At 37.0% G+C, this 12343-nt stretch overlaps 1 non-coding gene across 1 annotated transcript; it reads right to left on the bottom strand.

Annotated features, from left to right (window-relative positions):
• Positions 1-260: 260 nt before the first annotated feature.
• Positions 261-333, bottom strand: TRNAG-CCC (transfer RNA glycine (anticodon CCC)). Its single transcript has one exon. It is a non-coding gene; the product is annotated as a tRNA-Gly (tRNA).
• Positions 334-12343: the final 12010 nt, after the last annotated feature.

Below are 12343 nucleotides of genomic sequence, written 5' to 3'. Positions count from 1 at the left end.
GTGGGAGCTTTTCGGACCAGAGCTTGAACCCGTGTCCCCTGCGTTGGCAGGCGGATTCTTAACCACTGCGCCACCAGGGAAGCCCGCAAAATAATTTTATTTAAATGGAATGTTCTATTGATTGAATTGTTCAAGATTTTCTACAGATGTTTGTGCCATAACAAACTAATTGTTTCTAAACTTAACTTATAGACATACACATATATTCTTATTTATTTGGCTGCACTGGGTCTTAGTTGTGGCATGCATGTGGGATCTAGTTCCCTGACCAGGGATCGAATCTGGGCTCCCTGCATTGGGAGCGCAGAGTCTTAACCACTGGACCACCAGGGAAGTCCTGACATATACATATATTCTTAACCCTACTGAGAAGTTTGTAAGAGTATAAAGCGTAAAAAAAATTAGTTTTTTTAAGCTACTTTTAATACAACTTGATTTTTATGAGGCATCAATTTATATGGTAAAATGCTATACAAGCCCATTTTATTAGTCCATATACTTTCTATGTTTGTTTTTGAAAAGCCTCCTAGGATATGACCTCTATCTACTTTTTGAGTAAAAGAAAACAAGACTAATAAAAATTTAGCTTCCTTCTTAGAAGAACATCAAGGGAATTCATGAGATACAACCAAAAGTAGATAGAAAGCAGTGAACCATTGAAACTACACTGTGTGATTTGCATCGAGCTGTCAAGTGAACTCAAGTGAGTACAGATGGTAGGGGAAAAAAAGGCTTTAGTTTTAAGGTCTAAAAACAAAATAAATAAAAAAGGACTCTCTTAAAAATGATAACTGAAACAGAGCAGTAAAAACTGAGTCAACAGTGTTAAAACCATGGTGATTAACAAGTAATCGCCAGTAGTTTTGTCAGTATTTTCAAGATGTGTAAAACCAAGCTCAGTATCCTAAGGGACATACCACTTGGAATGTACATAAAAAAATTTTAATGAAGGAGCTGTAAATGACCTTAGAGGTATGTACTGGCTTGACTGTGGGAAGGAGAGGGAAGGTCACCTCAGAAGTCCCAAGATCTAGAATAGCTACCTATAAAACTGATATCAGTTGTGATTAGGATATAATAACTTTGATTCATAGTTCATTTGGTTTTCATATGGTTTTTGACTTCAACCATTTCCCTACCAAATTGTTAACTACACAAGATCTGAAATCATGACTTCCTCACCACCTCTCCTGGTAGAGCTCCACGTGTATTTGGAATTAAAATTAAAGGTATATAAACAAGAGAAGGATTATTCTCCCACTTGAACATGTTCTCCAAAAGTGGAGCCTTTCATCAACTATATTAAGGTAGTTAGTTGGTTGGCCTGATTATTTTTAAGATCAGTCTGGAAAAACATTAGGGAAAGGAGTGTGTGAGCAAAGCCTTAAAACCCATACAATAGTCAGAAAGAGGTATCACTGCATGTGATGCTCCCCCAATTGTCCCTGGTCCATCTCCTCTGGCTTGTTCTCCTGATACTATTTAGAGTATACGTTTAGCTTAGAGTATTTTTTCTTTTAATTTTGCTAGTGCGAAGAAAACATAGTCATAGAAAATAATGCTGGAAAGAACCTTAAAAATATTTTTATGCTAACCTTCTGATGTTATAAATGTGAAAATTCAGGTCTAGAGAGGTCACACAACTTGCCAAAAATCCTATTTCTCATTTGTGTCAGTGCCAGAGTTAGAAGCACAATCTCCTAACTCACAGTCCAAGGTTTTAGTTTCTTTGTTTTGTTCTTTGTTAGTTTAAATTTTCACCTATAATGCTAATAGAAGTTCTTTTTCTTAAAGTATAAATCAGTATATAGTTGAGGAGATCTAGAATAAGAATAATGTAGTGATTGTTTATATTAAATATCAGTGGTTGGTTTATACAGTTTAACTGGTATCTCATTCCCTTTTCTCAAATATATCTCGAGCTTAAATATCCAGAAATGTGGTAAATTTTACCTCATGTCTACAATAGCTACTTAATTTTACTTCTTCCAAAACATACCTGAATTATATACTTCTTTAACACTGCATAATATAAAGTGTAGATGGGATAGTCTGTTTTGGATAAAATTTCAGGCTCAGAATTTCATTTGAAGAGATTAAATTCTAGAATCACACATATTTTAATATTGTGTACCAGTAGATGTACAAGAAAAGTATTATCAATTGGTAAGAATTGTAGGGATATAAAATCTCTCATGGTTATTCATTACTACATTTCTGTTTTTAGTCCAGTAAATTAGCAATCTCATTAACAGAAAACTTATTTCTATATTACATAAAAATTACCTTTGTGAATTTATAAAAGAATAAACTGTCTTTGAATCTGCCTCTTCAAAAAGGGTAGATGATTATATATTAAGCAGAACTAACATGTTTAAACTTTACGTTTCTGTTTATTGGTTGACGGTATAACACAACCTCCAACAGACATTAGGAAAGATTTTTATCCTATTGAATAAAAGCAATATTATAGTATAATAGCTTAATTCAGGCTATACGTATTTTTATATGTGGTTTTAGTATATGTATCTCAAAATTGTTTTAAAATTTTATCAAATTGTTAACCATTCATTTTAAGTTTTATGAAAATAATTAGTAAGATACGTGTATGTTTGTGGAGTTTTACAAAAATACAGAGTACAAAATAGATTACTTATATGTGTGACTACGCAAATGTGTGATACAATATTATTCATATTTCATAAAGTTTGAGACATAGCCCACTCTGGTTTTAATAGGGCCAGACTATCACAGATAGTTTTCAGAGTGACCCAAGTCCACTGAGGACAGTTTACATTAAACACATCTTTATTATGATTCTTTAAATATCCTCTTAATAAGCACAGTCATTATTCTGAAAAAGACCTAGAATGGTTTTTCAACTCAGCTGCAAAGAGAATCGCTTTTTAGCCAATCACCTTCTCCAGTATCCCCACAGAAAGAAATTTAAATTCCATTTAATTGGAAATGATTAATATTTTTAGAGGGGAAAGAATACAAAAGGTAAACAAGCAAATGCTATCAAGTTTCAAAAGAAAGGATCTGATGAGCACAGATGCAAGGCAGTTACTGACAGCAGGATTCCATAGGGACAAAGCCCAGGACCGCACCCATTTCAGATCACTGGGCTACACTGACAGGTATTTTAAGTTCCTTAGTCTTAGCCCTCCCCCGAGCAGGTGGAAAGGCTGCAGATTTCACAGTAGACTCTGGAGGTCATAGCAGAGAAAGGAGAAAAGAGCTTGAAAAATAGGTTTTGCTGTTGTTCTGGTCATGGTCTCCCCTCCCTCCCCTGCTCCCTCTCATTCCTTTAAATACTAGTATTTTAGCATTTAAAAAAAAAAAAAAACCTCTGGGGGCTTCCCTGGTGGCGCAGTGGTTGAGAGTCCGCCTGCCGATGCAGGGGACAGGGGTTCGTGCCCCGGTCTGGGAAGATCCCACATGCCGCGGAGCGGCTGGGCCCGTGAGCCATGGCCGCTGAGCCTGTGCATCCGGAGCCTGTGCTCCGCAACGGGAGAGGCCGCAGCAGTGAGAGGCCCGCGTACCGCGAAAAATAAATAAAATAAAAATAAAATTTAAAATAAATAAATAAATAAAACTTCTGTAAGTTTCAGGCATAAAGTTTATGGATGAATAAAAATACTGGGAATAATGAGAAAATGTAAAAATCAAATTTTTTGTACTAGAGAATAAATAAAATGGCATAAAAGAGAAAAACTAATTGAGGGAAAGCAAATGATTTAGTTGAATAACCCTGAGAAAACTGTCCCTGAACACTGCCCCCCATTACCCCCTCCCCCCCCAGATCTAGTATTTAGAGTAGGGTTTCCATAGAAGAAAACTTGCCATTTAGAAGTTGGAACCCTTTTCTATGATTCAGGTTTAATCATCACCTATAAACAAGTTTAGCAATATGATAGGTTATGCAACTCTAGAGAAATTATAATCACCTAACTAATAATAAAGTGTTTAGAAATATACCCTAATCTAAAGAGTTCCCTAGTGTAGAGAGAGAAAAACATGCTCTTCTGTCTCAGGGTGATTAGTTCACAATTAGTTCTCAATTGGCCCCTCTGTAACGAATCTCTTCCCTTTCCCACCATTACCCTACACTGACTGTTAAAAAGAAACCACAGGGCCCAAATGGAGTCACTTATGCTACACCATGCCACGAACCTGAGGTTTAATACCTAACCTAATTGAAGCTTCTACCTCCCCGAGAAATGTTGTCTTAATTGGTCAGTCAACAATTTTCTGGTCAGCATCAATGAGGTACTGTCACATGGATCTGCTCCAACCCCCAAAGAAAGAAGTAACCCACCAAGTAAGAAAGACCCTTTTCCCTCACAAGTTAGGTGACCTAATCTGAAATAATGCTTTTTTCTGTTAATGACTTCCTTGTCCCGCCTTTGAAAACACTTCCCTTCTTGTATTCCTTTGGAGCTCCCCTCTACTTGCCAGATGGGATGCTGCCCAATTCATCAATCATTTAATGAAGTGTTTTAGATCTTTTAAATTTACATGGTTAAATTTTGTTTTTTAACACCACCAAATAAAAACAAAATTATTCTCTGCTTAAGACATCTTTAGTAAGTCCTGTGACATCAGGATATGTTTTAAATTGTTTAGCCTACAGAACTTTACCATAAGTCCCCAATCTGTCTTAATTTAATCTGGCTTCATTTTCTGCCTCTACCCAAATTTATGATATGTCCTGGTCATGATGTATGTCTCCTTATTCATGGAGTATATCATACTCTTTAATGTCTCTCTTGCACAATTTTTCTTCTTTTTGTATTTGTTCTACACTCCTATGCCCCTTTCAAACCTTTAATTACTCAGTTCAAATATCCCTTCTTCTGATATGTTAACCTCTACCTCCCTGGGAAGTAATGGGTGTTTTCTACCCTGTTTTACCCCAGAACTTTGTATACTTCTGTATTAAACACTTAGCAGATTTTACCATCATTTTTTGCTTGTGAATGTATAGGTCTCTAATATTGTATGGTATTCTAGAATAGGGATGACATATTATCCAGATCCTATAATCAATCACACACTCAATTCATACCAGCAGTTCAGGTTGCGGTATGTATGTATGTAGGTTTGTTTCATTAAGTAAGTAAATAAATGAATCACATATTTGAAATAAGCATCAGAAGTTAGAGCCTTAAGTTTCTACCTATTCAAATTTATTAACTTTATAAAAATATAGTACTATGGCTACCACCTGCATGATTAACCCTGTATTAGGGTTCTCCAGAGAAACAGAATGGAAGAAAGGGAAGGAGAGAGTGAGGGAGGATTGATCGATCTGTTTATCTAACTGTGTCTGTCTGTTTATCATAGGGATTGGCTCACATTGTTGTGAAGGCCAAAACGTCCTCATGATCTGTTTCTGGAGAACCTGGAAAGCTAGTAGTTTAATTCAGCCTGAGTCTGAAGTCCTAAGAATGGGGGGCTAATGGTGTTAAGTCCTGGCTGGAGGCTGAAAACCTGAGAATTAGGGGCACGAATGATGTCTGAGGGCAGGAGAAGATGGGCCTCAGCCAAGTAGAGACAACAAATTAGCCTTTCCTCTGCCTTTTTGTTCTATTTGGGCCCTCACTGGACTGAATGCTGCCCACATTGCAGAAGGCCATCTGCTTTACTCAATTCACCAGTTCAAATGCTAATCTCTTCCAGAAACACTTTCACAGACACACTCAGAAATAATATTTTACTAGCAATCTGGGCATTCCTTAGCCTAGTCAAATTGACACATAAAATTAAACATTACACTTTCTAAGAATTTTTTACACTATTTTAGAAATGTATGTTTTATGCTTTTTAAGGAATGCTTGAAAATGTAGAAAAATTGAATAAAATGTAAATAGAATCACCATAATCTCCAAAACAGTTACAACCGTCACTACCATGCTTTATCTCCCCCACTTTTCCTGTGTGAACTAATAAATGCCAAGTACTACGTAAGAATGCTTTTTTTTGGCATTCAAGCATGATAATGTTGTTTTTTGTTTTTTGTTGTTTTGTGGTATGTGGGCCTCTCACTGCCATGGCCTCTCCCGCTGCGGAACACAGGCTCCGGATGCGCAGGTCCAGCGATCATGGCTCACGGGCCCAGACGCTCCGCAGCATGTGGGATCCTCCCAGACCGGGGCACGAACCCGTGTGCCCTGCATCAGCAGGCGGATTCTCAACCACTGCGCCACCAGGGAAGCCCAATAATGTTGTTTTTATATGATGCTTAACTAAAATGAAATATTCATAGCATTGTAACAAGTTCCATTTGCCTTAAAACATAAAACGGAATCCTCCTAAATGTAATATGTCTTAACATCTTTATCCTTAATACATTTCATATTTGTGTCCCAGGGGACATTTACTAATTTCCACAATAAATAACAATACTAAGTGGGAAAAATGCATATACTGGATTTCAGTTAGCATGGTATTATAAAGTAAGAAAAGTGACTCAAATAATGTTAATGAATGAGTAGTCAATATTACTGTGCTGTCATACTTCCTTTAACCTAACAAATAGTCCACCACACACTAAAGAGGACTTTCAAATAAATAGCCTAGATTAACAAAGAATTTCAGTTGAGTACACATGTGGTTCAAAAATATAAACTTCAAGGTATTTATAATACAACTCACCTATTCTTTCAGAAAATATCAAAAAGGAAAAAGAAACATCACTCCTGATATCACCTCCCAGAGAACCTCCTTGTTAATACTTCAGCATACATATGTCCATGTTTCTACCATATGTCAGCAATATAGAAAAAAGACCAAACTGTTTACTTTGTTTTTTTCCAAGCATTTTTTCTAACTATATGATTGTATACATACCTGAAATCTTATATATTAAACCTCTGACTCTATAACCAGATATATATATATATGTACATATTTAAATATTCCATGAATATGGCACTGAATTTCCCCTTTTCTTTTAAAGAAGATGTTGGGGGTAGGAGTTAATTAATTAATTAATTAATTTTTGCTGTGTTGCATCTTTGTTTCTGTGCCAGGGCTTTCTCTAGCTGTGGCAAGCGGGGGCCACTCTTCATCGCGGTGCGCGGGCCTCTCACTATGGCGGCCTCTCTTGTTGCGGAGCACAGGCTCCAGATGCGCAGGCTCAGTAGTTGTGGCTCACGGGCCCAGTTGCTCCGCGGCATGTGGGATCCTCCCAGACCAGGGCTCGAACCCGTGTCCCCTGCATTAGCAGGCAGACTCTCAACCACTGTGCCACCAGGGAAGCCCTCCCACATTTTTTATAACTTCCGCTACCCTATTTCAGATACTCATAATCTTATTTTCGGATTTATCCCCACAGAGCACAAAACTCATTGCCAGCTTTGCCAACTTGTACTTTATTTCTGAACAAATCTTTTCCTGCTCAAAAACTGCTACTTATCCCAACCCAGATTAAGTACATATTCCACAAAATCTACATGTATTAGTTTCATCACTTATTTCTCCCCTATGTATCTACAGCCAAACAATATTGCCTACCATCCTAAATAGTTCAAACTTTGACTTCTTGATTTTGCTCATGCTCTTTCTATTAACTTAAATGCCCTCATCCAACAGGTCCACCTGTGGAAATACTGCCATTGTTCAAGACCCATGGCCAACATTACATTCTCAAAGTAACTGGCTAGACTGCCCTTGGCCACAGGTGTTTCTCCTCTTCTTTGATGGTTCATACATTTATATATTTTAAGAACATTTATCTACGTCTGCACTGTATTATTTATATGGTAATTTACTTATTATTTCTTGTATTATTTATATACTAAGTTTATTCTGCCTTTATATAAATGTATCAAAACAAAAAAGCCTCTTACCAATTTTTTTGTTGATATTTCTGTTTCTAGTATACAGCAAGTGAACGACAGATAATTACGTAATTCAATTCATGGAAATTTTAAGAAGCCTGATTAAAAGCTATAATTGATGTCACCTATTGTACACCATTTAAAAATCTAAATAACTCTACTATGAACAAAAAGTGTAGGTAAAGCTGATCATTTAAAATGTGTTTTTCTTTCATTTTAAATGCAGTGACAGGATCAGCCCATAATCCCTAAAACCAATACCTACAACTGTGTACACTTTCAACTAAGTCAATCCAACTACAACGTCTGTCTAAGTCATAGTATGATACTTTGGACTCCGTCAGAAAGAAAACCCTCCCAGTAGAAAACTGTTTAACTCCTCCTTTCACACACAGAGCTCCTCTAGCTTTCAGTTTAACATTACCTATAAATTCCCAGGTCAATATCACAAAAGATTTACTCTTACCACAGTGAGGAGAATGTAAAAGCATCTGATTCTAGGAGGCTGCATGATGGTTGGAGACGCTGCCTGGGACACCACCCGTGGAGGAGATGGAGGAAGGGGGAGCTGGGAATGTTTAATGGCTTACACAGGTGGAGACAAGGGCTAAACTAGAGAGATTTCAGGTGAGGTCATGTTAGGCTTTCTACTCTCAGCTCTGTTCCTGAGTTTAGAGATTCTTTTTTCTTTCATGAGAAAATAGACTCAAAACAAAACAAGTTCATCTGAGCTCAGGGAAAAGGAAGTAGATATAAGCTTCAACTTCTTAGGGTAGGTATAGTTCTTTTGAAGAATAGCTTAGATCAGTGGTTCTCAAAGGCTGGTTCCTGGACCGGCAGCATCAGCATCACCTGACCATCTGTTAGAAAGGCAACTTTAATCATCAAAAGAGGTAGTGAGCTGGATTTCGACCACAGATCGTAGTTTGCCAACCTCCAGTCTAGATAACTAGTATTTATCAAATAAAAGAACATACAATCACCTATATGTTATAGGAAAGTTATTATTTCTTTTTTGTGGAAGAAGAACTGATGCAAATATAGGTTAATTATGTTCCTAAGGTCTTGGTGCAAAAATGCACTGCTTAGTCATGGGATATGCAATTTATGTCTGATTTCCTAGCCTCTAAGCTGTACCCTAAAGTTTCTTTCCCAATGGAGAAGTGAAATAGGGTTCATAATGTTTTAATAATTTTAAACATGCTGACAATTAAACAGTTTTCTGAAAAGAGTAAATATAAAATGGGCTGGTATGACATGTAAAGTTTGGAAGGCATCACTTTCATCCATCCTCATAACAGGATAAAAGCTGAAAAAAACCTGAAAATCAACAATTTTTCTTTAATTTGTCAGAGAATTGGGGTCACAGGGAAAACTGCTGCCCTGAAAACTGGAGAGACAGGTGAACACAGAGAATCACAACTTACACAGGGAGCAGATGCCCAAAGCTGGAGACAGTATCAGTAGGAACCTTAAATGGACTGCCACACTTTCATGAGTTTTACCTCTAGAAATCTCACCAGGTTCTCATTGTGAAAAGTGGAGAAAAGTCCCCTCATGCTTCTGGCAGGGGAAGGGGAGAAGTACCAGTTTTGAAATATGTCCAGAGCTTCTGTTCTTCTTAACAAATGTCTGTCCCTAAAGGAAACTATTTTACCAGAGCCTGGCCAGTTTGATTTTACCAGAGCCTAACTGACCAACGAGAAGAGAAGCACCCAACTCCAGCCCCCGTTAGCCTTCCCACCCAAGGTGGGGAAGACAAAAAAGTAAGAAGCACGAGTGCAGGTCACAGCCCAGGGGCACGGGTTCATTCAAAGAATGAAACCTATTTATGGAATTATAGATGCTTCCTCTCCCCCACACCTCACCATCACATTAATTGGGATCCTATATAATTACGAGGGGTTACAGCTGAAAGAACTGCAAGGCTCATTCCTATTTCAAGAGAGATTGTCATACTAAGTGAAGTCAGAGAAAGACAAATATCATATGATATTGCTTATATGTAGAATCTGAAAAAAAGGCTACAAATGAACTTATCTACAAAACAGAGAGTTACAAATGTAGAAAATAAACTTATGGTTACCAGTGGGTAATGGGGGGGAGGGACAAATTGGAAGATTGGGATTGACACATACATACTACAATATATAAAATAGGTAACTAATAAGGACCTACTGTATAGCACAGGGAACACTACTCAATATTCTGTAATGGTCTATATGGGAAAAGAATCTAAAAAAGAGTGGATTTATGTATTTGTGTAACAGATTCACTTTTCTGTACATCTGAAACTAACACAACATTGTAAATCAGCTATACCCCAATAAAAATTTTAAAAAAAGAGTATATCAACATTAAAAAAAAAAAGCCATTAGGGAAACCTAAAGACAACAGAAGAGACAAAAACAAGAACACTAGAGGACATTTAGCCTCTGACACCTACAGCAAACAGTAAATATAGCCTAACTCCTGGACAGATAAACCTCACACTAAAGGCCAATTTACCTCAAATCCTTTTACCTGATACATCATGCTTGGCTTTCAACAAAAAATGACAAGGCATGCTAAAAGGCAAAAAACACAGTCTGAAGAAAAAAAAACAAGCATCAGAATCAGATTCAGTTGTGGCAGAGATATTGGAATTATCAGACTAGGGAGGTAAAATAACTATAATTAATATGGCAAGGGCTCCAATGGAAAAAGTGAACAATATGCAAGAATGCATAGATAATATAAGCAGAGAGATGAAACTCTAAGCAAAAGGAAATGCTAAATAAAAAACAGTGTTAACAAATAAATATAAAATCTCCAAGAAATATTGATGCCTAAGAAAAGTCAATATAACATGTAGTGAAAGAAATAAAAACCAAAAGAATATTTTTTCTCAGAATAGTTAAATAATGTTGGAAACACCAATTCCTTGTGAGAATGTGGCGAAATAAACATGCTCTTTTCTGCACTATTAGCAGAAGTTCAAATCTTGAAATAAAGAACAATTAGGCATTATCTATCAAAATTAAAAATGTTTATTTTATGTATCTTTTAACCCAGTAACCCATTTTCTCAGAATTTATTTTTCAGATATATCCCCCCAAACATGCACTTGATATAATAAAAGTACTGTATATTCATAATAGTCTAAGCCTGCAAGTAAGGCAGGGTTGCAGGATGATGAAAGTCACTAGGGTTGCCATGTTCGACCCAGGGAACTAGAAAATGTAGAAACACGGAGCCCAGAACTAATAGTTGAAACTTCATAACCCTATTAGCCCTCAATGAGAGCAAAAGCTCTGATCTGTAGCGTTTGCCAATATGTCTGATGTGAGCACTCCCACCATGGCCAATTCTAAGCTACTGAATTGAAGTCACTGAACACAGAGTTGGGAAAAATACACACATCTGGCTCTCACAAGCCCAACTTAGCTGCTCCAGCACACCACCACCTATAACACCCTCTCGGGCAAGCAGAAGCACCTGAGCCCGAGCTGAGGTCAGGTTCAGGAGCTGGGCTTTGGAAAAGGAGGGGTTTGGCCTGAGATGAGAGATTAAAAAAGAAAAAAAGAAAACTAAAACACTAACAGTGGAATATAGATAGTGGAAACAAAGGAAAAAGAGCAAAATTTTCAATGCAAAGAGACAAGAGAAAAATCTTTCCTACACATATGTTGCCCAATTGAGCTCAGTGAGACAGAATGAAAATATTAGAAAGTGATTCCAGAAAGACACTCAAGAAAAGCTTAGTGCATAATGGAAAATATCTTTTATATGACACTGGGGACTTTACCTAATGGCAAGATGGTAGCTACTAACAGGCTAATTTGGTGACCAAAGAGGAAATGTGCTGGGTGGAAAGAACAAAAATAAAAGTGTGTAGATGAGGTCCCCCTTCACTCTCACACTTGCATGATGGTTGAGCACTATAAGTTGGTGCAGCAAAATGGTGAGAGCTATAGGGAGGAAATTATCCATCTCCCTGTTAAAGTCAGAGATACGTACTTCCCTCTCATATATATATAATTATTTCTGAAACAAAATATGTGGATAGTAGAGATTTGCTTATCTCCCGCTAGTATTATTTTCTAATTTCACAGAAGTAATTTACACAAAAATATATTATTACATCCCTGCGATGTTCCATACATACTAGGAAAAATTCAGAAAAGCATCATTACATAGAAGGAATTAGTTCAAAATTCAGGCATATTATAAGTTGTAAAAATTACTAAAATTTCTCAGGTGCTGGAATGGCTTGATACCTTTTGGGAGAGAGTTTACACCAGAGAAGGAAGCTCTTTGATTCTTATGTCCACGAAAATGTATTTTTCGACTACAAGAAGGCACCTTGTTTCAGCTTCTTTAGCTAAGTTCTTTCAGATCTGATGATCTTTGTGATAGACTGCTATAGTGGAAATAACATCAAACCATTCCCTTGAGCTGAATTGATAGACAAAGTAGAACCATTTTTCTCAGAGAGTTGGTACAGGATATATTAT

The sequence above is a fragment of the Lipotes vexillifer genome, unplaced genomic scaffold (genome assembly GCF_000442215.2).
Source record: "Lipotes vexillifer unplaced genomic scaffold, Lipotes_vexillifer_v1.1 scaffold1175, whole genome shotgun sequence".
NCBI lineage: Eukaryota > Metazoa > Chordata > Mammalia > Artiodactyla > Lipotidae > Lipotes > Lipotes vexillifer.
This window is presented reverse-complemented; position numbering and strand designations above follow the sequence as displayed.